Source organism: Canis aureus, chromosome 1 (assembly GCF_053574225.1).
Source record: "Canis aureus isolate CA01 chromosome 1, VMU_Caureus_v.1.0, whole genome shotgun sequence".
NCBI classification, from domain to species: domain Eukaryota; kingdom Metazoa; phylum Chordata; class Mammalia; order Carnivora; family Canidae; genus Canis; species Canis aureus.
In genome coordinates, this window is record NC_135611.1 from 41,198,142 (window position 1) to 41,223,718 (window position 25,577).

Sequence of the window (25,577 nt, forward strand, 5' to 3'; positions counted from 1 at the left end):
TTATTTATGAGAGAGAGAGAGAGAGAGAGAGAGAGAGGCAGAGACACAGGCAGAGGGAGAAGCAGGCTCCATGCTGGGAGCCCGATGCGGGACTCGATCCCCGGACTCCAGTATTGGGCCCTGGGCCGAAGGCGGGTGCCAAACCGCTGAGCCACCCAGGGATCCCCTCCTCCCTCTTTTCAACCTGCCACCCTCCCCCTCCAAGGCTGGAACTTCCAGGGAACATCATATTCAGGACAAAATAATAACCATAGCAAACATGACAATACTAACAGCCAACATTTGTTTACCTTGGACTTTGTGCAGGCAACTCTGGGCTAAGTACTTCGCATGGATTCCTTGCCTTAAAACCTCATGACAATGCTGTCAGGTGGGTACTATTTTATTCTTATTTATAAACTGGGATAATGAAGCTTCCTGAGGTTTTATAACTGGGACGAGTTGTAAAGTAGTGCTGGAGCCGGATTCAAGCCACGGCTATATGAGCTCTTGTGCTACAGAAGCTCTCTTCCCTTTTAAAATTTATTGTTCCTATAACGGATTTCTCTAGAACAATGCCAAAATGTTTGCTCACCAGGAAGAAGACTGATTCTCTGGGTACAGAACTCCTCCGTTCTTTCAGCCTGGTGGGGAGTTGAACATTTCGTCCATGTTTGAGTGATTGAATGATCCTCCCCTTCTTGGGGGCAGAGTCTCCCCCCTTTTGAGCCATTCTGCCCAATTCCCTGGGAACCCATCCAGGTAAAAACAGCTTCCTTAGTAACTGCCAGCCCACCCACTGGCCTCTCTGACAGAGTGAATCCGTTGCTTTGTGACTCTTGGTTTCCTAAAGGTGTTTCTGTTGGGATATTCCCAACTGCTTTGACGTGTGTTATGACAAATCAGTGATGGAGGAGACACTTTGTTGGGCTGGATGGAATGGTTATTCAAATAAATAAGAGAAAACTGTCAAAATAAAAGGTGGCTGCTAAGAAGTAGGAGGACTCTGCACAACTGGTTCCTTTATTTCCCTGGCTTTGGGCAGACATAGCTAATTGTTCCAGAGACATGAAATTCTCCCCATTTAGAAAGCTTCCGGGTGGGGTGCCAGGGTGGCTCAGTTAAGCATCCAACTCTTGACTTCCACTTAGGATCTCAGGGTTGTGAGATTGAGCCCCACATTGAGCTCTGCACTGAGTGTGGAACCTGCTTAAAATTCTCTCTCCTTCTGCCCCTGCCCCTCCTTAAGGAAAAAAAAAAGAAAAAAAAAAAGCTTCCTAGGGAAGGAGATTCTACTCTTCCCTGTAACCAGTGTGTAGCAGTTGAGTGATTATTTCTAATAAGAAATCGAATTCTCCCACCTGGCAACTGTGACGTCATTTCTAATTATTTTTTCTTAAGTAGAAATGGACAAAGGATTGTCCACTTGATAGAAGGGGTCATGGCTGTTCCACTTTACTGTCTTAGAAACAGGGGCAGTGGTGAAGGCAAGGGCTTGTGGGCCTTCATGGAAGAGAGGAGGATGAGGGGAGAGGTGAGCCCCAAGCTCAAGCTCAGAAGTGGAGGGCTATGTCCCAGAGATCAGGAACCATGGCCATAAGAACTTCTGGAATCTCTGTGGTTGTTCTGTGTTTGCTTAGCTAGCACCTGTTTTCTCACTGAGAAAACACTTTGTAAAGAAAGGCTGTCTATCTATGCTTGCTTCCTGGGCAGCAAAAAAGGTGATGATGAGGAGGTGGCAGGGTGATGCTTGACTCTTAGGCACCTGGGGGAGAACAGCCCTAATGACAGGTGAGAAGGGTCACTCTGCCAGGGGAGGAGGCAGCCTGAGTCTCAGCCACCTGAACTAATAAAAAGATAGCAGCATGCTGACTGAGTTAGGGTCTCAAGAAGGACCCTGATAGTCAGCAGTGGGAAGACCAGATTAGAGGTGACATGAATCCCACCATGGTCTTCAACACACTTGTCAATTCTTAGTAAAGTTCACAGCATCTTGACATGATGTAAAATCCCACCTCCTCCTGAACTGTGGCTTTTAAATTTCTTCTATTTTCATCTGTTCTTGTCCAAGATTGTTATTTTATAGAAACTAAGATGGAGAGAAGAATGAGACAGATTTCTTGGAACAGGTGGACTTTAAAGATGGAGCTTTGGGAATGGAGGCTATTTTAGTTTAGAAGGACGACACCACAAGTAAATAAGCAGAACAAAGGAAGAAACGGTAAAGAGAGAACACAGATATGTTATTCCAGTGCTATGTGTCTTTTCATATGCAATGACTTCACAGTCTTCCACTTGTTCAATAAGTATTTGTTAAATACTCCACCATGCCTAGTTACTGCACTGTTTGCTCTGGAGGAAGCATATAGGAATTAGACTTGGAGAAGCCGGGTCCTTCAGGTGAACTGAATTACCTAATGGGGGCAAGTGGTGACAAGTGAAAGATGGAAGTCCAGAGCTGGTGCCTTGAGGCTCAGAGAAGGCAGGATACATCTTGGTGGGGACAGTATGAGAAAGGCATGAGGGAAAGGAAGCCTGAGAACTAGGCCTTGAAGCATGGCAGATGGAATTTGGTCATATCAACCTGGTGGGATGTCCTTGGGGGGGGGGGAGAATAGCAAGGACTAAGGTGCAGAATGAGACAGTGCAGGGCTCAATAAGAGGAGAAAGCCTGGGGTACCTGGGTGGCTCAGTGATTGAGCATCTGATTTTGGCTCAGGCTGTGATCCCCGGGGTCCTGGGATTGAGTCTTGCATTAGGCTCCCCACGGGGAGCCTGCTTCTCTCTCTGCCTATGTCTCTGCCTCTCTCTCTGTGTCTTTCATGAATAAATAAATTAAAAGAAAAAAAAGAAAAGAAAAGAAAAGAAAGCCTAGCCCAAAGGGGGCCTGATACAGACTGGAAGAAAATTATGTTGGTATGGAGTTCCAATGATTATAAGGAGGTCTTGTTTTGTCTTGATCCATCCTGGTCACACAATTGCTTTTTCTGGTATCGATGTACTGTGAAATTATTTATGTCCAACAGAAGAACATCAGAGCCTAGCTGTGCATGTCAGGCCAGCTTCTGAAGGCCAAGAGTGTCTCTCTTTCTCACCAACAAATCATACAGAACTGAGGGGAGGTCTCCACCATGATTTGGATGACCTACAGGACCCAGGTGAATATTTGAGAAGCACATAGAAAAGTCTCCCCTCAAAACTCTCAATACTAAAGTGTAGGCTCCATTTTTAAAACATAAATATTCTTTTGTGAAGGTGAAATTTGCATTTAACGTTTTAGTTGGTACTGCCTCTATGGAAACATAGAACAATTTTTCTCTAGTTTTGTACAAAAAATAGGTTTACTTAAATGTTGACAAGAATGATGACTTTTCAAGTTCTCTGCTGCTTCCAACCACATCAATATCTTTGTTGTGCATCAAGAGAGATTTCTTTTCTTGGGATCCAAACACCAGAGTTATTCTAGGTGACAGTTATATCCATAGGCTGCAGACCTGGAGGTCAATAAACAGGCTTGAGATGGAATACAGTTGCATGCATTTAAGGAAAATTGCTTCGTGTTAAAACTCAGCAGAGGAAGCAGAAGTGTCCTAACAGAGGCAGGAGCATTACTGTTTAAACTCAAAACTTGAAGTTGGGCAGAACCCTATTTGAGGCCTCCCAGTCCTCCCATTGACCTGCTGTGTGACCTTGGGCAGGTTATCCAGTCTCTGTAACTCTCAGTTACTTCCATTATAAAGTGGTGATAAATATACCCATCAGTTTGTTGAAAGGAGTAAACCAATCATGACCATGGGAAACACATTACTTGCATATAATATGTGTGTAACACATGGTAGCTTTATTTAGTGTCAGCCTTAAGAATAAATAGCCTGTTAATTTTTCAGCAAAATGCATTTATTCAGGAATTGCAGAGGAATTGCAGATCAGGTTGGCAAACTGTAGTGACCCATAGGGAAGTCCGGAGAACAAAAGAGAGGGACTTGCCTTTATAGGGGAAAGGAGATAGGTAGGAAGCGCTGGTTGGAAGAAAAGTCCATTGAAGGAGAGCAAGAGTTTGGAGTTTTGGAGACTTCTCACTGGCTGAATTATGGCAGTTTTAATTGGCTGGGTTGTTGCGGGGTCAGGAGAAACTCTCCCTTCTTCTCAGTAAGAAATGCAAGGTAGGTTTCTTCCTGTTGGGTTCTGGGCAAGTGCATTAAAGCTCCCCTTCAGGGCTTTAAATGAGGTTTCACTTTATTCATTTTTAGAGTAGTTACCAGATAATTGCCAGTCATCAATCATTCCTTTAAGTAAGAGTCCAGGGAGAATCAGGGGGAGATGACAATGAAAGCTTTCCTAGGGTCCTTGCATTCTTGGATGAAGGAGACATGGCTGATGGTTGTGGAAGGATTGTTTGATTTGGGTTCAGGTGACCAACGTGTAGTTCTAGTTGGTCATGAGGAGTTGTGTCATTTGAATAAGTCTTTTCATCTCTTTGAACCTCAGTTTATTTATTTATATAATCAGAATGAGAATGCCTGACTCTTTGCACCATGCAGAGATAAGGTGAGGATGGAATGAGCCAGTAACAAGCCATGCATATTTATGTGAGGGGACCACAGGCAAAGCATGCTGCAAAGGTACATGGCATTATGAAGCATGAGATGCTGTTAATGAAACTTAAGACTGATCATATACTTGCTCCTAAAAAGTTGCCTTTAAAGTGAATTCCTTTAGAGCATATTCCCTGTGTTTTTAATTTTGGGGGGGATATAACGTATAAAAGCACACAATTTTATATACATTAATCTCCATGTAACTGCTACCAGATTAAAACCAATGTTTGCAGCACTTGGAAAATTTCATCATGCCCCTTCTGAGTTCTTACCTCTCTCTAAACAGAGGTCACCACTGATTTATTTTTGCCTATTCCGTAACTTCATATAAATAGGATCATAGTGTGTTCTCATTCGTGTCTCGTTTACTTTGTTTTCATAATGATTATGAGAGTCATCCTGGCTGTGGGTGCCAGTAGGTTTTTTTTGTTTGTTTTTGAAATGATGAGGAGTATTCCTTTGTTTATCACAATGCTTCTGTCTATACCAACCATTCTTTTTTTTTTTTTTTTAAGATTTTATTTATTTATTCATGAGAGACATACACAGAGAGAGAGGCAGAGACACAGGCAGAGGGACGAGCAGGCTCCATGCAGGGAGCCTGACATAGGACTCCATCCCGGGCCTCCAGGATCATGCCCTGGGCTGAAGGTGGCACTAAACTGCTGAGCCACCCAAGCTACCCTACGCCAACCATTCTAATGTTGATGGACATTTAGGCTATTTCCAGTTTTCAGCTATTGTAAGTAAAGCTGCTGTGAACTTTCTTATCTTTTAATATTGGCTTCTATTATATAATTTCAGATGTGTTTCCTGGAAGACACTTTGACCATGGCAAGTAATGGGAAACATCAAACATTTAAATGAAGGCTTCCACATTTCAAGGACAACAATGATTTCAAATGCCATCATTCTTGTAAGTAAATCACAATATTGTAAAGTAAGTGCCTGGCATTATTTTTCCCTTTGGCTCACAAGCAGAATAGTTCTCAGCAGCATTTTGCATCCTGCAAATTGGGAACCACCAGTGTGTTGTAAAGTAAGAAAAAAATTTTTTTTTTTAGGAAATTGAAAATAAGAGGAAAACTCAAACTCTTTTTGCATGGTAAGGGCAAGAATCATTATCTTAGACTTCTGTTTCAATGATGCATGCAAGAATTTTCTGGGTTGTAACTATAAAGAGAAAATTGTTCGGGATCCCAAAGTGATGGAGTCTATGATTTTTTTCTGGGAAGAAACTAGCATTCCTGATAAAGCTTAAAGCATGGAAGATTTTCTGAAGTTAACAGTATTAAGACTTGTTCAAGGAAACTGGTTACCTATCCACTCAAGTTACTGTCAGGGAGTGTCGTTAAGAATCTAGTGACCTTTATCCAAACATTCCTTTTCTTCTAGTTGTTGGTCTAACAATAACCATTTTCTTTTTCCATAAAATGTCCCCACCACAAATACACCTTTGAATGGCTTACTATAGCTTGTGGTTTTTGAACAGCAAGATTGTAAAAATAACTTTGAAATGTGTTTGTAATTGGATTGGTAAGAAGTTTCCTTAATACTATGTAAAATATTTTTCTTTCTGTGAGTCGAGATTTAGACAAAAAATTCTGGAAGTTACTGATTCCAGGGGACAGGACAGGGGCAGACTGGTGGGACAGAAAACATAGAAGTTGGTGGTTTCCCAGATTGGGACCCTAGGTTTCTGCTGGGTGACAGAGGCTCTCATCCCCAGACAATACTTTCTAGAGAGGAGACCCAGTGTGGACTCACCAAGGGATCTCCGAAAACAGGATCTATGCCATGACATTGCTCTGGGCCAGTCCTGCCTCTGTGGGAGTGGGCTGAGAAGCCTCTGATAGGGCTGACTGATGTGGCCAACAGGTGGAGGTTGGTCTAAAGGACAAGGAGTGAGATGCTGGAGTCTACAAGAGCTCTTAGAATAATCACCTTATGGTCTTATGCCTTCTTGGAGGCCCTGGCCATGAAAAGCAGCATCATGTGGCCTTACTAGATGATAAAACCTACAAACACATGAAGTTGTCTGTCTTGGTCTGTGGTGCATCCCCTAGGACATAGTGGGTATGCAATAACATCTGTACAATGAACGAGTGTGAACTTCCTGTCACCAAGGGGTCTTGATGTGTCTCCCTCTGCTCAGAAGTCCTTTCTACTTCCTTGGACAGGTCAGTGCCCAGCCCAGAGCTGGTTGATAATTGCTCTCCTTGGTCCTTGGGTTTCTAACTTAATCTGCTTCTTTCTAAAAGGGCCAGGGGCTGGAGCCTGACAGATGGGTTTTGACCAGGGCCCTCAAAGTATGTGATTACCTGGATCCTATTTAGAGACTTTGTGCAAGCTGTTGGCTCTGAGTATGACCAGTTGGAGGAAGGAGGAAATTAACAGAGAGAGAAAAATAAAGTATAGACAGTCATTGTAAACAGGACAACAAGGGAAAGAGAAGGAGGGTATATTTACTGTAGCAATGTACAGCAAATGAACTATTAGATGAATAAATTACTGAAAATGCTGGAAGATATCTTAATATTCTATAAAAGGGGTTATTCGGCACAATGTACTGAATTAGTTGTCTGATATATACATTCTGAAACCATGAATTTTATTTTTTAAGATTTATTTATTTGAGAGAGAGAGAGAGACAGAGAGAGCTCGAGCAGGGGGGAGGGGCAGAAGGAGAAGGAGAAGGAGAACGAATCTCAAGCAGATTCTTCACTAAGTGTGCAGCCCGATGGGGGCTCAATCTCATGACCCTGAGATCACCACCTGAGCCAAAACCAAGAGTCAGATACTCAACTGACTGTGCCAACCAGGTGCCCCTGGAATCATGAATTTTAGAATATAAAATCTAAAATAAACCATGTTGCATATCTCTCAGTTTGTTACTCTGCTGGAAATAATTTGATCTGGGTTATAAAAACCAATTTTCAGAATGAGGTAGAAGGCTGAAGAGGAATGGAAGGTTTGTTGAGGATTTTACCGGGGAGTGTGATCCCCAGGAGAGAAGAGTGGCTGTGTTATTGAGTTAGTTGCCTGCAGCCATGTTCACTGGTCCCCAGATCATGGGGACCCCTGAGGAGCCATCTGAAATGCATCTTGAGAGTACTCATCAGGGGGAGAAAGGGGAAGGACTGCCCGCCAACTTCTGTGGGTTTGCCTGTAAGATGTTAACTCTCCCATCTTCCAGATTAGAGATTTGAGGGGCACCAAGTGGGTTCCTAAGGCATCCCACTCTGCAGTCACAGAGAGGTGCTGGTTTGGGTGGTAAGAGCCTTGGGTGTAGGTAGAACTGACTGGAGCTGTCAGTGGATGCCCCAGTGGAGGCTGAAACAAAAGTCAGGTGGGGTTGAGGGGGTTCAGAGTGGTAAATAAGAGACATCCCATACAGGTGGTGAAGCAGTAGCACCACACAAAGTTATTCCTCAGGACAATGTTTTGGGCAGCAAGATAGATTGAAAATATTTAGACATTGGCTTCAGTCTTGGGTTTTGTTTCTTCCTAGTAGTAATCTTAGTACTGAAAAGTCTCCTTAATATATCTGCTCAGAGCTAGAAAAACAAAGGTCCAGTTGAAGATTTACTGACAGACCTCACTTCTGAATGCCATCACAGGTTGGTGCCTTACAAGGCACGTATTGACCTCCAAGATCCTATTCACAGACTGGATGTCTGTATGAGTCCCATCTTGAAATTTCCATTTCAGCTTCACTTCTGAGCCAAGTGTCTATTTACTTTTTCACCTTTAAGAATCTTTCCAGTGGAGGGGCACCTGGCTGGCTTAGTTGATTGGGCACCCAACTCTTGGTTTCAGCTCAGGTCATGACCTCAGGGTTGTGGGATTGAGTCCTGTGTTGGGCTCCGCACTCAGCATGGAGTCTGTTTGGGATTTTCTTACTCCCTCTCCTTCAGCCCCTCCCCCATATGCTCTCTCTTTCTTTCTGTAAAATAAATAAATAAATAAATCTTAAAAAAAAAAAAAGAGAAAAGAATCTTCCCATAGGAACTTGCAATATAATCTACTGGAGATAGAAATCAATACCAACATCTTGCCCTCTTGCCTTGTCAGTGATATGACTGGAAAACAGAAGGCTGGGACTGGGAGGGAGTCATCTCTGATCCTTCTTTTTCCTCCATCTTCATTCTCATCCCATGGTCAGCCAGATGTGAAATCCCAAGTCTACCCCTTCCTAGCTGCAGGCTGTCCTCTCTTCTCTTTTCCCTTAGGTGGCATAGTTCAGGCCCTCATCTCCTCTGCTCTGGGTTGCAGCCACAAATGGCCTCCTGACTGTTGCTCTGCTTTTAGTCTCTTCTTCCAATTGTTTGGGAGGACATCACTGACTGCCTAGAGACCAGAGGGGACAGGAGAAGTCATGTAGTCTGGTGATCCTCAACCAACAGAAAAGAAGTCGTCTATGTGGGACCTGAGGTTTTTACAACTACCAAAATTGGCTCTTGCTTGTTCTCCAAGCCTACCAGTATTTGTGATGTGATTCCCACTCCTTCCTGCCATGGCTTATCCACTTGTAACCTTCTGGGAGGTGGGTTCTTGGACGCTCAGTACTGCTCTTGGTCCCCCATTAGCAAGTGTTGATGACATACTGAAGCGTGACCATAGATATACATTTAGTGGTGGTTGGAGGTCTGGAGGTGATACTGGACCTACAACACAGAGCACTCTTCACAAATACCACAGGAAGGCATACCCGAAGAAGATAGTCACTGTCCAGCAGGGCCTTTCTGGCTCTTAGCCTGGTCTTAATTTCCTGTTTCACTTTGCTGGTTAGGGGAAGAAAAAGATGATTTTGGTCAAGCTCCCTTGAAGGGGTGGGGATTTAACTGAGTGACTGTTGGAAAGCATTTAACACATAAACTCTTGCCTAATGTTACAGTAATATGGATATACCACAGGCCAGCTATATTCAGTCTTAGCAGAGGCATTGAGAAACCTAAAATGTGGAAGATATTTTCCTCTCAAAACACAGGAGACAACCTATGTACATGGACCAAGTACAGGGTCAGAGAGCCCAGGGCTGAAATGTAGGGGCAGAGATAGAGACTGTTGGAGATTTTGCAGCATCTTTAAGAGCCAGTCAAAAATCTACAAATGAACCACTCTGGCCTAGTACTGTATTTTTAGAATTGTAGCTCACAATATATCCAGTGTATTTATTTACCTGGTTTTCCTAAAGTAGGATATTTTACCCGACTAGAGTTTCACTGAAGGTTCACGAGGCACCTTTTCTTATAATTCTAGTTACCAGCTATTTTTCTCTGGTGCCAGAACAAGTGAATGAACAGAGAGAAACTCAGTCATCTGTCTGGTTTTTTGCTTACTTTGCATGATTGAATTTTAAACTGTCCTTTAAAATGTGGGCAGCCTGTAGACTCAGACATGGCAAATCTCTGCTAGAGATTCCAGTCATGAGTTAATGAAAGCCGCAAGGAAATAAGCGCGGACGTGTTGCCTTCTGTCAGTGTTTACTGTGTGACATGGAGATTAATTTTATTTTAATTAGAATCATCAGTGTGGCCTCAATTTCTTTAATGAATGCCAGGTTAAATCCATTGCTGATTTCCCAGCTGTGAATGAGTTCCATTCTTCGATAACATGTGCCTATTCCACAGGTCAGATTTTTCTTTCTTTATGTAACAAATTTTTTCCTTTTGTTTCATGGTTAGGATATTTAACTTGTTGGTTCTGTCAACAACTGAACAGAAGTAGAAGTAACATTTATAATCACTGCTTCTTAGGTTGAATGGATTGATTTGACTGAGGGTAAAACTTTCCAACATCTAACAAAAATGATTTATTCTTAAGACAAATGTTAGATGCTTGCTTCAGTTAGGTCACACTCAGCACACCTGTTATGGGTTGAATTGTAGCCCCCCCAACCCCAACCCCAACCATTCATATGTTGGTTCTCATTCTTCAGACTATGGCTATACGTGGAGATAGAGCCTTCAAAGAGGTGATCAAGTCACAGTGAAGCTGTTGAGTGAGCCTCTAATCCAACCTGACTGGTGTTCCTGTAGGAAGAGGAAATTTGGACACACACAGAGACACCAGGATGGGCACAGAAGAAAAAGACCAAGCCAGGACACAGCAAGAAGGAGGACATCTGTAAACGAAAGAGAGAGGTCTCAGGGGAAAACAAAGCTACTGGCACCTTGACCTTGGGCTTCGAGCCTCCACAATTGTGAGAAGTAAGTTTCCATTGTTTAAATCATCCAATCATTGGCATTTTCTTATGGCAGCCCTAGCGGACTAATACAACATCCAAAACCAAGTTTATTATTTTCTTGTTCAAACCCATTCATTCATCCTGTGGCAAAGGCATTTACTGCTCACTGAATATCCATGTAATTCCGTGAAAGCCCTGTGGACCCACAGTTAGGTGGGGCCATGCACTAGTTCTGGACTGTGAGTGACACCAATCTTATCCCCTGTTACAGTGACCAAAGAGGCTACTATTCCAGAGGTGGAGCTCCAAGATGGTGGGTGTTCATCAGGTCCCTGGGAGACCCAGTGGAGCAAAACCTCCCACCAACCAGTGTAGGGGATGTCTGCCAGGTGAGAAATAATTCATTACTGTATTAAGCCTGGATTTGGAGGCTTTAATTTGTTTCTTCAGCTTAACTGTGTTTATCATGCATGACCAGTACAATCTTCATCCTTATAGTTCACCTGGGAATATAAATTTAACTGTGTGTTTGGACTCCTCTCACTTCCTAATCTCACATCCGATAGGTCATTAGTCCTTTCTTTCTTTTTTTTTTTTTTTTTCATTAGTCCTTTCCATTCTACTTTTGCAACATTCCACGGTCCCTACCTTCCAGTCACAGAACAAATGATAGTGATGATGATGGTGATGATGGCCCATTGTTCCAGGCACTGCTGTGGTACATTACATATATGGAGTCATTGAATCTCATAACCTATAACGTAGATACTATTATCATTCCCTTTTTCAGGTGAAAAATTGAGGTACAGAGAGTTTAAGTAATTTGTTCAAGTTCACGCAAACTGGTAAATGACAGAGTTGGGATTTGAATCTTGTCAGTCTGGTTTCCATAGCTTTCGCATAAATTCATGGCATTAATCATCCCTTCAGGTTCTAAGCCCAATGTACACTCTCACTCTCTTCTCCCACCAAGGACAATCCTCCACCTTGATGACTTCCAATCTCTCAGTCTAGAGACAGTCTAGGTTGTTCCTGCAAACCAATCCTGCATTTGCCAACCTCTGTTTCATTGTTCAAGCTCTTCAGCAGAAGCACTCTATTTCCCATTCCCTCTTCCCCGTGGTCCTCTCTATCTATAGCCTGTGCACTCTGCAATGCCTTATTCATTTGCTACCTCTTCTGGGAAGCTTTCCTTGGATCATCTTCATTCAATACTCCCCAGATCCCTTGCCTATACTTTTCTTTGGGCGTTCATGGTTCAGTTATTTGTGTATGTATTTATCTCTCTCTCTAAAGTATAAACCTCCTGAGCACTGGGACCAAATTTTTTATGTCTTTAGATCTCTTCTATAGGTAATGAGTACCAGTGCATTGCACATAATCATTGAGTTATAGATGTCAGTTGCAATTAATTGAAACTTTCCTTGAATGCATTGCCACTTAATAGAATGTAATAATGTTACTCCTTCTCACTTTGGCCACCATAGCTTAGAATTTCCAATCACACTGAGTGTAAATGACTTTGTTAACATCAGAACATTTTTTCTTCATTCCTCTATCTGCTTTCATTTCTCTGAGTTTGATGCTATCGCTTCTCATCTGTGTTATGTTAGCAAATTGCTCCTTTGGTTTTTATATCGGAACTGAGTTTCAATGGATCTCAATTATTCCTGAGCTTTGATTTGTTGATTAAGAGCAGTCTTTTATCCTTGTGGTATTTTTTCAAACATGTGGTGATATACGTTCCAGCAAATTGAAACAAAAGAGAACGATGGTATTCCTGCCTTTTTCCTCCCTGCAGTCACCTTTGAGTATTTTATGAAGCCTCAGCCCTCTTCTCTCACAGGTAGGCAGGAAGCTGAAAGGATCGTATGGTTTGGTCACTCTTGCCACAAGTGTTTGTGATTCAAATGCAGGATGGAATTGTAACTTGAACAAATTTTCTGAAGACTTCAGGTGATCATTTTCCCCCAAGAATGTATTTGTGTTAACTGAATTCTTACATAGGCATGTATTTTCCATGGTATGGCAGCCAGCCTCCAAGATGGCCTCCAATGGCTCTTGCCGCCTGGTATTTATGCTTCTGTGTTGTCCCCTCCCACACTAAATAAGAGAGAAATCCCATGTTAAACAATAGAAGGTGTGATGTGGTATAACTTCCAAGGCTATATTATAAAAGACATTCTGGTTTCTACCTTGCTCTATTAGATCACTTGCTCTGGGAGAAGCCAGCCTCCAGGTTGTGAGGACCTGGAGAAACCCTTTGGAGAGCTCCATGTGGCAATGAATTGAGGCCTCCTGCTAACAGCTAGCACCAACTTGACAACAATGTGAATGAACCCTCTTGGAAGTTGATGCTCCATTCTTAGCCAAGTCTTCAGATGATTGCAACCTCAGTTGATATCTTGACTTTAATTCAGGAAAGACTGGAGCTAGATCAGCTCAGCCAAGTTGCTCCCCAAATCCTGGCCTACACAATCTGTGTGAGATGAAAAATGCTTATATTTGTTTTAAACCACTAAGTTTTGAGGTAATTTGCTGTGCAGCAATAAATAATACACATGGCATGTGCAGTTTGATTTTACTGGTTCTCTGAATCTACAGTCTTATGTTTTCAGTTCTAACTATTTTTAGCAATATATAGAGTATGACTGTTCATATGGTAGAAGTAAAAATCAATGATATAAAGGAAAAACCATCATGGTTTGTTCAAATGCTTAGCATAGAGAGATTGCCTCAGTTTCCTGCTTCACTTGTGCCTGGACCCCTGGAACTTCTTCACAGCATGCTCACCCTACCTGCTTCACCCCAATACTCCTTTTGCTCCCTCCCCTTAGCCACCCTCACCCCCCTCCGTCAGGTGCATTATTACTGCCACCTACCTCAGGTCAACCTGGACCTCCACACTTCTTACATTACTATCATGTCTGATTGCTCTGCTGGGGAGGTCATGACTTTGAAGAACCTTGCAGAAGACATTCTTCATCAATCCTAGAAGGAGAGAAAATGTGCTGAGAAGTCCATACAAAGGCAAAACCACCAAAAGCAGTGAAGTCTGCATTTCAATGAGGTGGTGGTGTAGGTGGGGGAGAACATGAGTCATTCACAACATCTACAGACCAAATAGCCCCAGACACATAGACCAAGAGACCAAAGTAACCCCAGACACACACCATCCCACACCGTCACTGAATGAGCAAGTGAAAATGCCAAAGCTAACTTGTACAAGACAGGTCTTACATGCTGAAAGTGGGGAGGAAGGGGGTAGGAAGTGGAGAAAACACGAGTCATTCACAATATCAATAGACCAAAGTAGCCCCAGACATACAGACCAATAGACCAAAGGAACCCCAGACACACACAAGCCCATGTGTCTAGCCCCAGACACACATGACCTCACGTGGGGAACCTCTTTGACACCATTACCTGAATGAGTAGGTGAAACCGCCAAAGCTAATTTACGCAAGACAGACCCTACATGCTGACAAAGCAGAGTATCTCCTGAATAACCTGGAGACAAACACAGCTAGAATGAGGTCCTGGGCTACCTCCCTCTGGCCTTGGAAAAGGTGCCAGGCCCACTGCCATCTGTTTTCCCTGGCTGGCCAGGGAAGTTTGCATCACCTGCCTGAGACCCTGCACCTTCCCCCTCTCCTCTTTTTTTCCTTTCTCTAGCTTCTTCTTTCTCTACACTCTCACACACTGGCATGATTATAACATGGATTTTTACAGTTCTAAATAGTGTATTTGAAGCATTTAGTTAATCAGTGGAAATTCTGCATTGCTTTAGAGGCAAGGAGTATGGAAAACACTGCCCGAAATTCTGGAAGGATTAATCCTATGACTCTAGAAAGACAAAATTGAAACAATTACTTTAAGCGTATGCACATCTCCTATAAAATGTTTGCTAACACAAGCCATCTCTAATTTAAACATTTGCCATGTATCTATATGATTTAGAGAGAAATGAAAGCTAAAATCTGTATGGTTAATGTATTCAGTGTTCAAACCAGACGGGGTAATTTAGGCAAGAAAATGTACCTCATTTACTTTGAGTGAATCTGCAAAATGCCATAGTTGCCAAATTTTCACTTGGCTCCACGTATTGCATGAATAAATTTTTGGGAAAGTGATCAATAATTCCAGTATAAGGGTACATAAAACACCTGTTTCTGCTCACCTCAAATCACTTAGGATTTTAGTTTACTAATGCTCCCGTAGCAGGTGAAACTTGGCTAAGTATCTGTTGAGAGTGGCCTTAGGCAGTCTGAAGCAGTGCTGGTATCTTATCTAAGCCCTTAGGGTCTAAGGGGCCACAGAAGGTTCTAGTTCTTTCAGTCCTCCTTGGAAGCTCAGATGTTCTCTGAGGCTCATGTTCAACTCCAGGTCTTAGACACGGCCCTGACCTCTCTCTTCTAATGTCTGACACCCCCTGGTCTGGGTTAGAAAGCCCCCAGCCTGAGCCCACAGGGCAGGGTCAGCTTGCCCTCTAGCTCCTGCCCTTTCTTCCCCGGTCTCCCCAGGCTGGCCTGCTCAACAGGCTCTTAGTGGCACAGCATACCTCTGGGACACAATGGTGCCAGCCGCCTTTTCCTATTCCTGGTGTCAATCAGGTGTCTTACAAACTTGTCACCCCCATTCCATTCTTCCCACACCTCAACAAGAGCTATTGTGTTATTGAAACTCCCATGGGCACTTCCTGGGAATGAGAAATTAATCAAACAGAAACCCACAGTGAAAGAATGAACACATTCTAAAGTGTTTGCTCCTCCTGGGGCTGCCAGGTAGGAGAGTGTTCCAAGCCTCTTACCCTGGGCAAGAGGCTGGGGGCCCCCAGCCAGCAGCTAGCAACACTAGCTCCCAATCAGGAGTCCCATTCTTTTTTTTTTTTTTTTTTCAGGAGTCCCATTCTTGATCTTGATCGTGGGTAGGGAATGTCTGGGAGGGAACACTGTTCTCCAGGGGCGCAATCCATCTACCTGGAGCCAAAGGCTCTTCTAGTGACCAGGTCTCTGATGTGGCCCGGACACCCACAGATGGCCTTGGGGAAGCCCTGAAGTGCGGCTTGTCCTGTGCTGTCTCTCCGCTGAGGCCTCTCTGCACAATGAGTCCAGGTTTTCTCATCCTCTCTCTCATGCTCTTGTCCCCTGCGCTACCCCTTCTTACCACGGCCCCCCCACTGCCCAGGCCAGCAGGCCTCATCCAGGCCGGCTTCCCCGGGGGCTGTTAGGGCACCGCGGGCTCCACCTTCCCCCCTTCTTCCTTTCCCAGGCTCCCCAGACTCACCTGCCAAGCAAGGATGCCGCAGCACCCCGCGGCCTCCTCTGCTCCCCGGGGTGGCGGGGGGCGGGGGGGCACCCGGCCATCGTAAGACGCTCAGTGCACAGGTAAGACCAGCGGCAGGGGGGGACGCCAGTGTGCCTGACGGGGGCAGGGTGTGGGCAGGGGTGTGGGCAGGTGACCGGAAGTGTCTCCGAGGTGGTTAGGGTCCGCGGATAGGGTCCTTGGACCAGAAGAACTCGGGGACCAGAAGTTTCAGGCTCATAGATGTCTTCTGTTCTACCTGCCGGTTTCCTAAACTTTTTAATATATTTTTTTAAAGACTATTTATTCATAGACACACACACACACACACACACACACACAGGCAGAGACACAGGCAGAGGGAGCAGCAGGCTCCATGCAGGGAGCCCGACGTGGGACTCGATCCCGGGTCCCCAGGATCACGCCCTGGGCTGAAGGCGGTGCTAAACCGCTGAGCCACCCAGGCTGCCCGGTTTCCTAAACTTTTATTCAGTTGTCAATATTTTAGAATTAGGAGATTTCACATTAAAAAAAAAAAAAATCTGTATGTCTGGATTCTCCGGAAAACCTGAAGACGTGTCCTTGCGGGCTGGAATAGACCTTGGTGAATGTGAAGCGCATTCTCTGCACTTACTGCACAGGTGGGTGGGAGGCCCCCGCCTCCTTGGGCCCTGGGGCCTGCAGGTCGGGAAAGCTTGCTGCCAGAGGGGAGGAGCCCCCCGGCCCCTGGGGAGCCGGAGCCTGGTGCCACTTTGAAGGGAACGGGGGTCAAGTTCTCTGCTCAGAACCTGCACGCCTGGAATCAGAAGAAGGTGACAGAAGTAAGCGGTGAACTTGTTCCTGACTAGCATGGTCTCACACTGTGAAGCTGATGTCAACCCTTCTAACCAACTCAGCCACTGTATTGCTGGGGAAATTCCTAATCAGTTCTGGGGAGGTGAGAGGTGGAGCTCGGGGCAGGCCTTAGGGCAGGTCACACAGCACCCATGCTTGGAAGGGCCTCATGCTGGGTTTAAGGCTCTGCTGATGTTGCCTTGCAATTATTACTACTCTTTGAACGAGGGCTCCAGAGTTTCATTTGTACCATGCACCCTCCCCATGTGATACAGCCGGCCCAGGCAGAGTTTAACCAAAGCCCTCCCCACCCCCACAAGAGGATATTTTTGAGACTGGATGCTTTCAAGAGATGTAAAGTGTTGATGCGTGCTTGTGTTCTGAGCAGAGAGTGACTTTGTGTAACACTGCGCTAATCAGAGAAATGAGAGAATCCTGTCAATTTGTGTAGAACTCCCAGGAGAATGTGGGAGACATTGTGCCAGGTCCCACATTAATCACCCTATAACACAGAGTCAAACCGTATGATCTCATTTCATCCTCATAAGACCTCTCTATGTGATAGCTACTATTCTTGTACCCATTTTACTGAGGCTAAGAAAATTTAATATTTTGCCCAGATAACCAGCTACTAAGTGACAAGGCCCAGATTCCAATGAGGTTTCTCCAACTCCAGGGCCTAATATATGGCAATAGTTAAGAGTTTTGTCAGTTTTTATTTGTCCAGAAAAGCCCTAAATTGGAACTTTAAAGTAGTAACCAAAACTCTTCCTGAAGCCTACATTGTTCAGAATGGAACATCTTTACTGCAAGTGGGAAATAAGGTTCAGCATTTACCCATAATCTCACAGTTTAGACTTTATTTATTTATAATCTTTTAAAAGATTTTATTCATCTATTCATAGACACACAGAGAGAGAGACAGAGACTCAGGCAGAGGGAGAAGCAGACCCCATGCAGGGAGCCCGACGTGGGACTCGATTCCAGTTTTCCAGGTTCACACCCCAGGCTGCAGGCAGCGCCAAACCGCAGCGCCACCGGGGCTGCCCAGTTTAGACTATTTAATCTCATAGTTTAGACAGTTTAATCTCACAGCAAGACTACTAGTGGCTCATCAGAACCTGTGTTCCTCTTTTTTCCCTGGAGACTTCATGGCTGAATTCTATTTCCCAGGTGTCCTTGCCTTGTGGGTTCCTGGACCCAATTCCAGTGCGTGTGTCTATGTGTGTGTTTTCCACAGAACACCAAGAAATTCTCTTACCAGCAGGTGAGAATTCAACTCAACTCAATTCAATTCTGACACTATCTACCTAGATATAGGATCAGATCTCACAGGTTAAGGATTTAGTTGTATAAAATTATCCCTACTCCCCACCCCTACCCCAACTTCAGATGCCAGTTTCAAGTTCAGGTTGTCACCAGTATTTCTGACAGACTGGCTATCAATCAGAGGTTTCCATTCCTCCTTGGGTTTGATTTATTTTCTAGACTGGCTCATGGGATTCAGAGAAGCATTATACCTATGAGATCACTGGTTTATTAGAAGGGGCTATACCTCAGGAACAGACTGATGGAGGAGAGGCAAAAAGTAAGTTGTGGGGAAAGAGTGTGTAGCTTTCATACCATCCTTGGGGCTCTACTCTTCCCAAATCTCCAAAGTGTTTATCAACCTGGAAGTTCTCTGAACCGTGACCTTTGGAGTTTTTTACAGAGGCCTCATTACTTAGGCATGGTTTATTAAATCATTGGCCATTGGCAATTAATTCAACCTCTAGCCTCTCACTTCTCCCCAGAGGTTAGGGAGTGAGACCAAAATTTCCAACCTTCTAATCACAGGACTGGCTCCATTGGCAACCAGTCCCCATCTCCAGGTGAGATTCCCAAAGCCATCTTGTTAATGTAATAAAAGATACCTTTACCACCCTCAACACCTAGGACATTGCAAGGGCTTTGGCAGCTGTGAGACAGGAACTGTGGAGTAACTCCAAATATATATGAGAAATATATTTTGGCCATCTAAATAACCAAATATATATTTCTTATAAATCAAAATTTCACACCTTGCAATTAGGAGTGGCCCATGTGACTTAGTCCCACCCAATAGAATGTGATGTGTGCCATTTCCTGGCTTGGTCTATGGAAATCAACTCCATGCTGTCTCCATGCTTTCCTTTTCTGAAGGATTGATTTCCACACCTGAGACTACCTAGAAAGTCACAATTGAAGATGATAAAGTTTTCATAGTCTGAGTCTCTTTTAAGTGACTGTATGGAGGGATCTGCTATGGAGGAGGGCTGTTCATCTGTCCAGAATTAGTATGGGAGCACAGAACAGACTTCTATAGTGGTGGAACCATTATGTATTTTGGGTTTTTGCCATAGAAATGAAGTATTTTAAGGAACACACACTGCATTACTGATATATAAGCAGATACATAAGCAAAGTGTGTGGCTTATGGGTCAGATGGGGACAAGTGTCACATAAAATTCATGCATAGTGTCTATTTCCCCCGAAAATAAATGTGTTGATTAAAGTTTTTCTAAATAGTTTTAAGATATCATTTAATGTCAATAAAGACTCAGCCAACTAGTGATAGCCTAGGAGGTGTCCTGCAGGGCAGTTCAAGGAGTCCATAAATAACACGAACCACACATTATCTTGGCCACATCAGGTAAAACATCCCCATTAGCAAAAACCCCTCATTCCCATTCTAATTTCTCCTTTGCACTAAAAAAATTTAGTAGAACTTCCAGGAGGTTTGGCAAAAGGAAGTCATCACTTGATCCTGCAAATAGAATCATCACTTCTGTGCCCTGCCTGTCTGTTTAAAAGTTAATTTCAGTCTGGTCATTCTAACCATGTTCAGGGGAAAGATGACATCTGGAAAGATAGCTATTTAAGCAAACAAACAGTTCAGCTTTTTATATAAACTAAATTAATTTATTTGCAAACCCTACCTTCCCCTTGTGGGAAGACAAGCCACATCTCCAGGTCCTTTCCAATTACACCATGATTTGTATCCTGTTCATGATGTGTTTCATTGGAAAGGATCTGCTATACTTGCCTGACTCGGTAGGGAGAGAGAATTGAATGAGTGAAAGCTTGCTGAGTTTGAACATTAGCTTTATGAAGGATGCTGTCAAGTGTCAGAATCTTGGGTTTGCAGGAATGTGAGTGTGTTGTGACCAGGAAGAATTTTCCCTGCAGAGGTTCCGTGGTGCTTTTTGTCTCAGCGTGATGGCCAGACTTGCACGGAATGAGTATTTCACAAATATCTGCTGGAGGAATGACTCTGATCAGCGTGGCTCTTACTAGCTGTGTAATTTGAGCATGTTACTTGACCTCTCTGTGTTTCTGTTGCCTCATCTACAAAATGATGAGTTGTGAGGATTGAATAGTTAGTAGATGTAAAAGAAGCAATCATGACAGTAGCTGGCATTTAGTAGCGTATGTAAGTATTGCTGTTGTTATTACAGTGATAGTATTAATATTCTCCTTGAATATTGACTTTTAGAACATTGACATGATTCTCAGTGTTCCTTCTTAAAAGCTTGACTGGAAGAGTATAATGAGTTACAGCTTATTAAGATGGTATTTTTATGTCCAAATAGCATTTGGTATTTAAATATATGTTTTTTTTAAAGAAAATTAACATATGTAGTCATGTATTCACTATTAAATCTACTACTTGCCAAATATCATGCGAGGTAGTGGTACCAAGCTAATATAGTAAGCCAAATCAATCTTTGTTTTTCTTCTGAGATTTTATCATCTTTTTTAAAAAAATATTTTATTTATTTATTCATGAGAGACACAGAGAGAGAGAAAGAGAGGCAGAGACACAAGCAGAGGGAGAAGCAGGCTCCATGCAAGGAGCCCGACGTAGGACTTGATCCCGGGTCCCTGGGATCATGCCCTGGGCTGAAGGCGGGGCTAAACCGCTGAGCCACCAGGGCTGCCCCATCTTTTTTTTTTTTTTTTTTTAAGATTTTATTTATTTATTCATGAGAGACACAGGCAGAGGGAGAAGCAGGCTCCATGCAGGGAACCTGACGTGGGACTTGATCCCGATCCTGGAGATCCAGGATCAGGCCCTGGGCTGAAGGTGGCCCTTAACCGCTGAGCCACCCGGGCTGCCCAGATTTTATCATCTTAATCCTATTGGTTAGAGACCATGTTTTTCCAGCCTCACAAATTTTAAGGAACCATCTTGACTTTGTACCTTATATATTAAACTTTTATAAGCTGGTCCTTTCTTGCCAAGCCTTTCTGCAACATTCTTTTGTCTATTAACTAGGTATTGGATCTGGTTTCCATGAATTAAGAAATCAACTGACATTTAGTGCATTTGCATAAGAATTAGTAATTCCACCTTTAAAAAAACGATTAGATCTATTTGAAAAAGTTAACTTCTACTTGTGTTATTTTGTATTTATTTCTTTATTTTCCTATAAAGTGAAAAACAGAAAGCTTTTAAAGATGGTAAGATTGTGGTGATTGTGGGAGTCGCTGTCCAGAAAATGTGGGCTATGAGCCTGGGAAGTGCCACCAGCAGGGCAGGCATGAGCTGTCACTCTCTCTTTGGGGTCCATGACAGACAATGCCAGTACCCAATGTCATTCTTCCTTGCAGAGCCTGGACATAGCCTTACAGCCCAGCTCCAAGCCTCATGCTAAGTGGCTCCATGAAGCAACGGCTGCCATTTGAGAAGAAACTTATTTTCCAACTCAAGTCTGCAGGAGGCTATAGTTAGCTGCCAGGTGCACACTTACTTTTAAAGGCTCTGTATTAGTTCCAAGGGGTAGACGAACAAAGTAGTGGCTTGAAAGCACAGAAATGTATTCTTTTCCTGTTCTGGAAGCTCAAAGTTAAAAAATGAAGATGTTGGCAGGGCCATGATCTCTCGGAAGGCTCTGGGCAAATATCCTTCCTTGACTCTTCTAGGTTCTAGGGGTTCCTGGCAATCCCTGGTGTTCCTTGGCTCGGAGATGCATCGCTCCAATCTCTGCCTCTGTCATCCACGGTCTTCTCTTCGTCTCTTTGGTCTTCCTCTGTGGGTGTCTGCATCCCTGGGTCTCTTTTCCTCTTATAAGGACACCAGACATGTCAGATCAAGGGCCTACCCTACTTCATTATGACTTCACCTTAGGTAATTATGTCTACAATGATCCATTGTCCAATAGAATCACATTCCGAGGTTCTAGGGAGGATACGAATTTTGGGGAGCGTGGACACTGTCCAACTCAATACAGGCATGTTGCCTTGTGTCATTATCATATGGCAAGTTTATCCCAGTCAGTAGTGCCACCTTGGTGCTGAAGGATGAGCTAGAGGGCTGGTGGAGGATGGGGGTAGGGAGTAGGAGATGGGTGGGTGGGGATGGGGGATGGTGGTTGGGGTTGGGAAGTTGGGGGTGGGGAGGATGTGAGGAATGGGAGGCATATGACAGGGGAAAGCCTTGTGAGAAGCTCTGCCGGTGAAGGGTTGTGATGGAGGGAGAGGGCACTTGGAATATGCACCTGGGGGAGGTAGGGGACCCAGAAATCAGGAAGGAGGACACATGGCTCACAGCCTGGAGCCCACCCACAGCTACACACCAGGATTAGCAAATGCAGATGGCCTAGCTGACCTCCCCGGGTGTGGGGTCTGCCCGGTTCTTGTCCAGCTTGACTGATTTTACAAGATGGAATACGGGATACAGCACAACAAGTAAATTAGATTCTTACCCTCTTCCCAGAAAGACTACACATTTCCTGGTTCACCAGAAGCATGAATTTACTAGCATTTTTATTTTCTGAAATGATGGCTGTGATTATAATTGCAGCCCTACGATATATACAGTGACAGTTTTGGAAGTACCTTGAGGCTTATCTTCATTCATTATGCTCTACAGCATTTCTAGGCTTTTCTATATAAAACCTTCAGAAGGGTTCAGACAGCCAAAGGGCATTTGTGGAATTTTTAATAATTTTCTCTTTCTGTGGGTTGGGCAGTAAGGGCAGAGGAGGTTAATGCCATTTATTACTTATTCTGCAGCTTATTGCTTTGCTGTCTACACTGAGGGCATTATGCACACTTCCTGCTTGGTTCATTTTCTGGGTTGCAGAATTATTCCTGCACCATGACATATAACATTATAATTTGGTCTGTTTTTCAAACATTATATATGCAACAAAGTGCAATAGATTTTTCTGTTATCTAAATAAGAAAGCTAGAAAGAAATGCCATTTTCTACTTTTCAACATGTTATGATTTCTTAGGATCAGTATAATTCTCTACACGAGGTTCTGAGACACCATACTCTGTGAGGTTATTGGTTTTTTTTTTTTCGTCTAGTTAGGTAATTAGATTTTTTGGTGGTATAATAGATTTACTTATATTTATAGAATCATGTAACTATATCTGATCTCTTTATTATTCTATAATCAAGGTGTTTTGTCTGTCAATAAATATCTAATCTTTATATTTCAAAACATTTGTCAAATTGCTTTACCATTTTCAGATTGTACAATGAAACTCACACTGTGACCGAATAGCACATTTTTAAAAGAAATTGACTTACTTGATTAAGCACTCTTGGAGGGTTGATGATGATGATTCTGAGGTTTTTGTGGAGCAAAACTACAGAGGAGAGAGTACTTAAGGGTGGAAAAGAATGGAAGAATATTGAGAAAGTTGTCACATGTGAGATTGTCCCCATATGGTCTGCAGCAGTGGTCCTCCACTCTAGTAGCATAGAGGAATCACCTGGGAATGTGAAATGGTGCACCAGCACCCAATTCTGGCCTCTGGAGCCTTTGGCTTAATTGGTGTGGGGAGGGTGCAGGGTCGGGTTTGCCTCCCACATGGCAGGGAACATGGGACTGAACATCCAGCAGATGCTATATATAATTGCTGATCTATTTCAGAGGTTGTCAGTTTTCAAAGCAGAGAAGGGGAAAGGGAAAGTGCCCTCATCAATAAAAAACAAAACCCGGCTCCTCTAGATTTGGAAGTAGACTCGCAATCTTAGGAGGAGTGGGCTCATGCTCCTCTAAGGCTGCCTGTCCCCTGAGGGTCCCTCATGATGACTCCAAGCCAAGCCAGAATGGAAGGAAAGGGGATCCTTTGTGCCCATCACCTTGTGGCCTTGTCCTAAACACAGCTCTGCCCTAACACCCCTTCATCGAACTGAGGGCAGCCTGGAGACATTCAAGTCAGATTTTACTATCAACGAGGCTGGAAGATACAAAATAATATCTGAGCTCCATTATAAAACTTTAGATTGGAGGTAGGGGTTACTTAGCTTCTCGTAGCTTTTTTTTTTTTTTTTAAACCTTTCAAATGAACATAGTCATCAACATTGCAGGTAGATTATCACGTGGGATTGTGAGAAGTTTAATGAGAGAGCATTTATAATAAAATGCCCGACACCTAGTAGATGTCAGTGATGGGTAGCTTTTGGTATTGTTAGACTCAAAATATTATCACCTTGGGTCATCTGCTCCAGATAAGACTAGCGACCTTGTTGTGGGTCCAATTCCCCATGGAGGACACCTGTAAGCAGAGCAGAACTAGGTGGAGACATCTTCTCCAGTGCAATTACAAGGCCAGGGAAAGACCTTTTTCCCCATCTCCCTCTGCAGCATCGAAAGAGTTCAGTTTCCAGAAGGGCCTTCTGGGTCTTGAGACAATTGACACTGGGAATGTCAAGCCTTTCATGAATAACCTGCCTCCTGTCCACTGGGATGGAGCTCATTGTAACACAATGCAGCAGACAATACAACACAGTCAACACAACATGATGATCTCCACAGTCATGAGAGACACATATGGGAACAGGGATGTTGATTTCTAACACAAGGGCTCTCGCACCGTCCTCTACAGCAATGGTGTGCAAATAGATCTTTCTCATATTTTCTTTATTCATCAGTGGCCACTTAGCTTGTTTTCATATCTTGGTTATTGTAAATAATGCTGCAATAAACATGAATGTGCGGGTATTTTTAGCTAGTGTTTTTGTTTTCTGTGGATAAATACCCAGAAGTGGAATTGTGGATCATATAGTAGTTCTATTTTTGATTTTTTGAGGAACCTCTGGACTGTTCTCCCTAGTGGAGGCACCAGTTAATTCCCACCAACAGCTCATGAGGGTTCCTATTTCTCCACATCCTCATCAACACTCACTATTTCTTGTCTTTCTGAAATTCTCATTTTAACAGGTGGGATGTGATATCTTATGGTTTTGATTTGGATTTCTCTGGATTACTGACGTTGAGCATCTTTTCATGTGCCCGTTGGCTGTCTGTATGTCTACTTTGGAAAAATGTTCAGATCCTCTGCCCATTTTTAATTTTTATTTTTTTAAAAGATTTTATTTATTTATTCATGAGAGACAGAGAGAGAGACAGACAGAGAGAGAGAGAGAGAGAGAGGCAGAGACACAGGCAGAGGGAGAAGCAGGCTCCATACAGGGAGCCTGACTTGGGACTCGATCCTGGGATCTCCAGGATTACGCCCTGGGCTGAAGGTGGCGGTAAACCGCTGAGCCACCCGGGCTACCCCTCTGCCCATTTTTTAAATTGGATTTTTTTTGTTGTTGTTCTTGAGTTGTATGAGCTCTTTTTATAATTTAGATATTAGCCCCTTATCAGTTATATGTTTGCAAATATTTTCTTCCATTCAGCATGTTG

The 25,577-nt window shown here is 43.5% G+C and overlaps 2 long non-coding RNA genes across 5 annotated transcripts; one reads left to right on the top strand and one right to left on the bottom strand.

The window, feature by feature from the left end:
• Positions 1-310: 310 nt before the first annotated feature.
• On the top strand, positions 311-13,351 carry LOC144283718 (uncharacterized). 4 transcript variants are annotated; one of them, XR_013352297.1, is made up of 6 exons: positions 4,928-4,992; positions 5,382-5,493; positions 8,810-9,123; positions 10,519-10,789; positions 11,039-11,156; positions 12,976-13,351. It is a non-coding gene; the product is annotated as an uncharacterized LOC144283718 (long non-coding RNA). The 4 variants fall into 4 exon arrangements; XR_013352337.1 differs by lacking the exons at positions 4,928-4,992; positions 8,810-9,123 and adding an exon at positions 311-370; XR_013352281.1 differs by lacking the exon at positions 8,810-9,123.
• Positions 9,777-16,861, bottom strand: LOC144283803 (uncharacterized). The gene is made up of 3 exons (XR_013352361.1): positions 16,706-16,861; positions 13,650-13,758; positions 9,777-10,704 (listed from the first exon to the last, which is right to left on the bottom strand). It is a non-coding gene; the product is annotated as an uncharacterized LOC144283803 (long non-coding RNA).
• Positions 16,862-25,577: the final 8,716 nt, after the last annotated feature.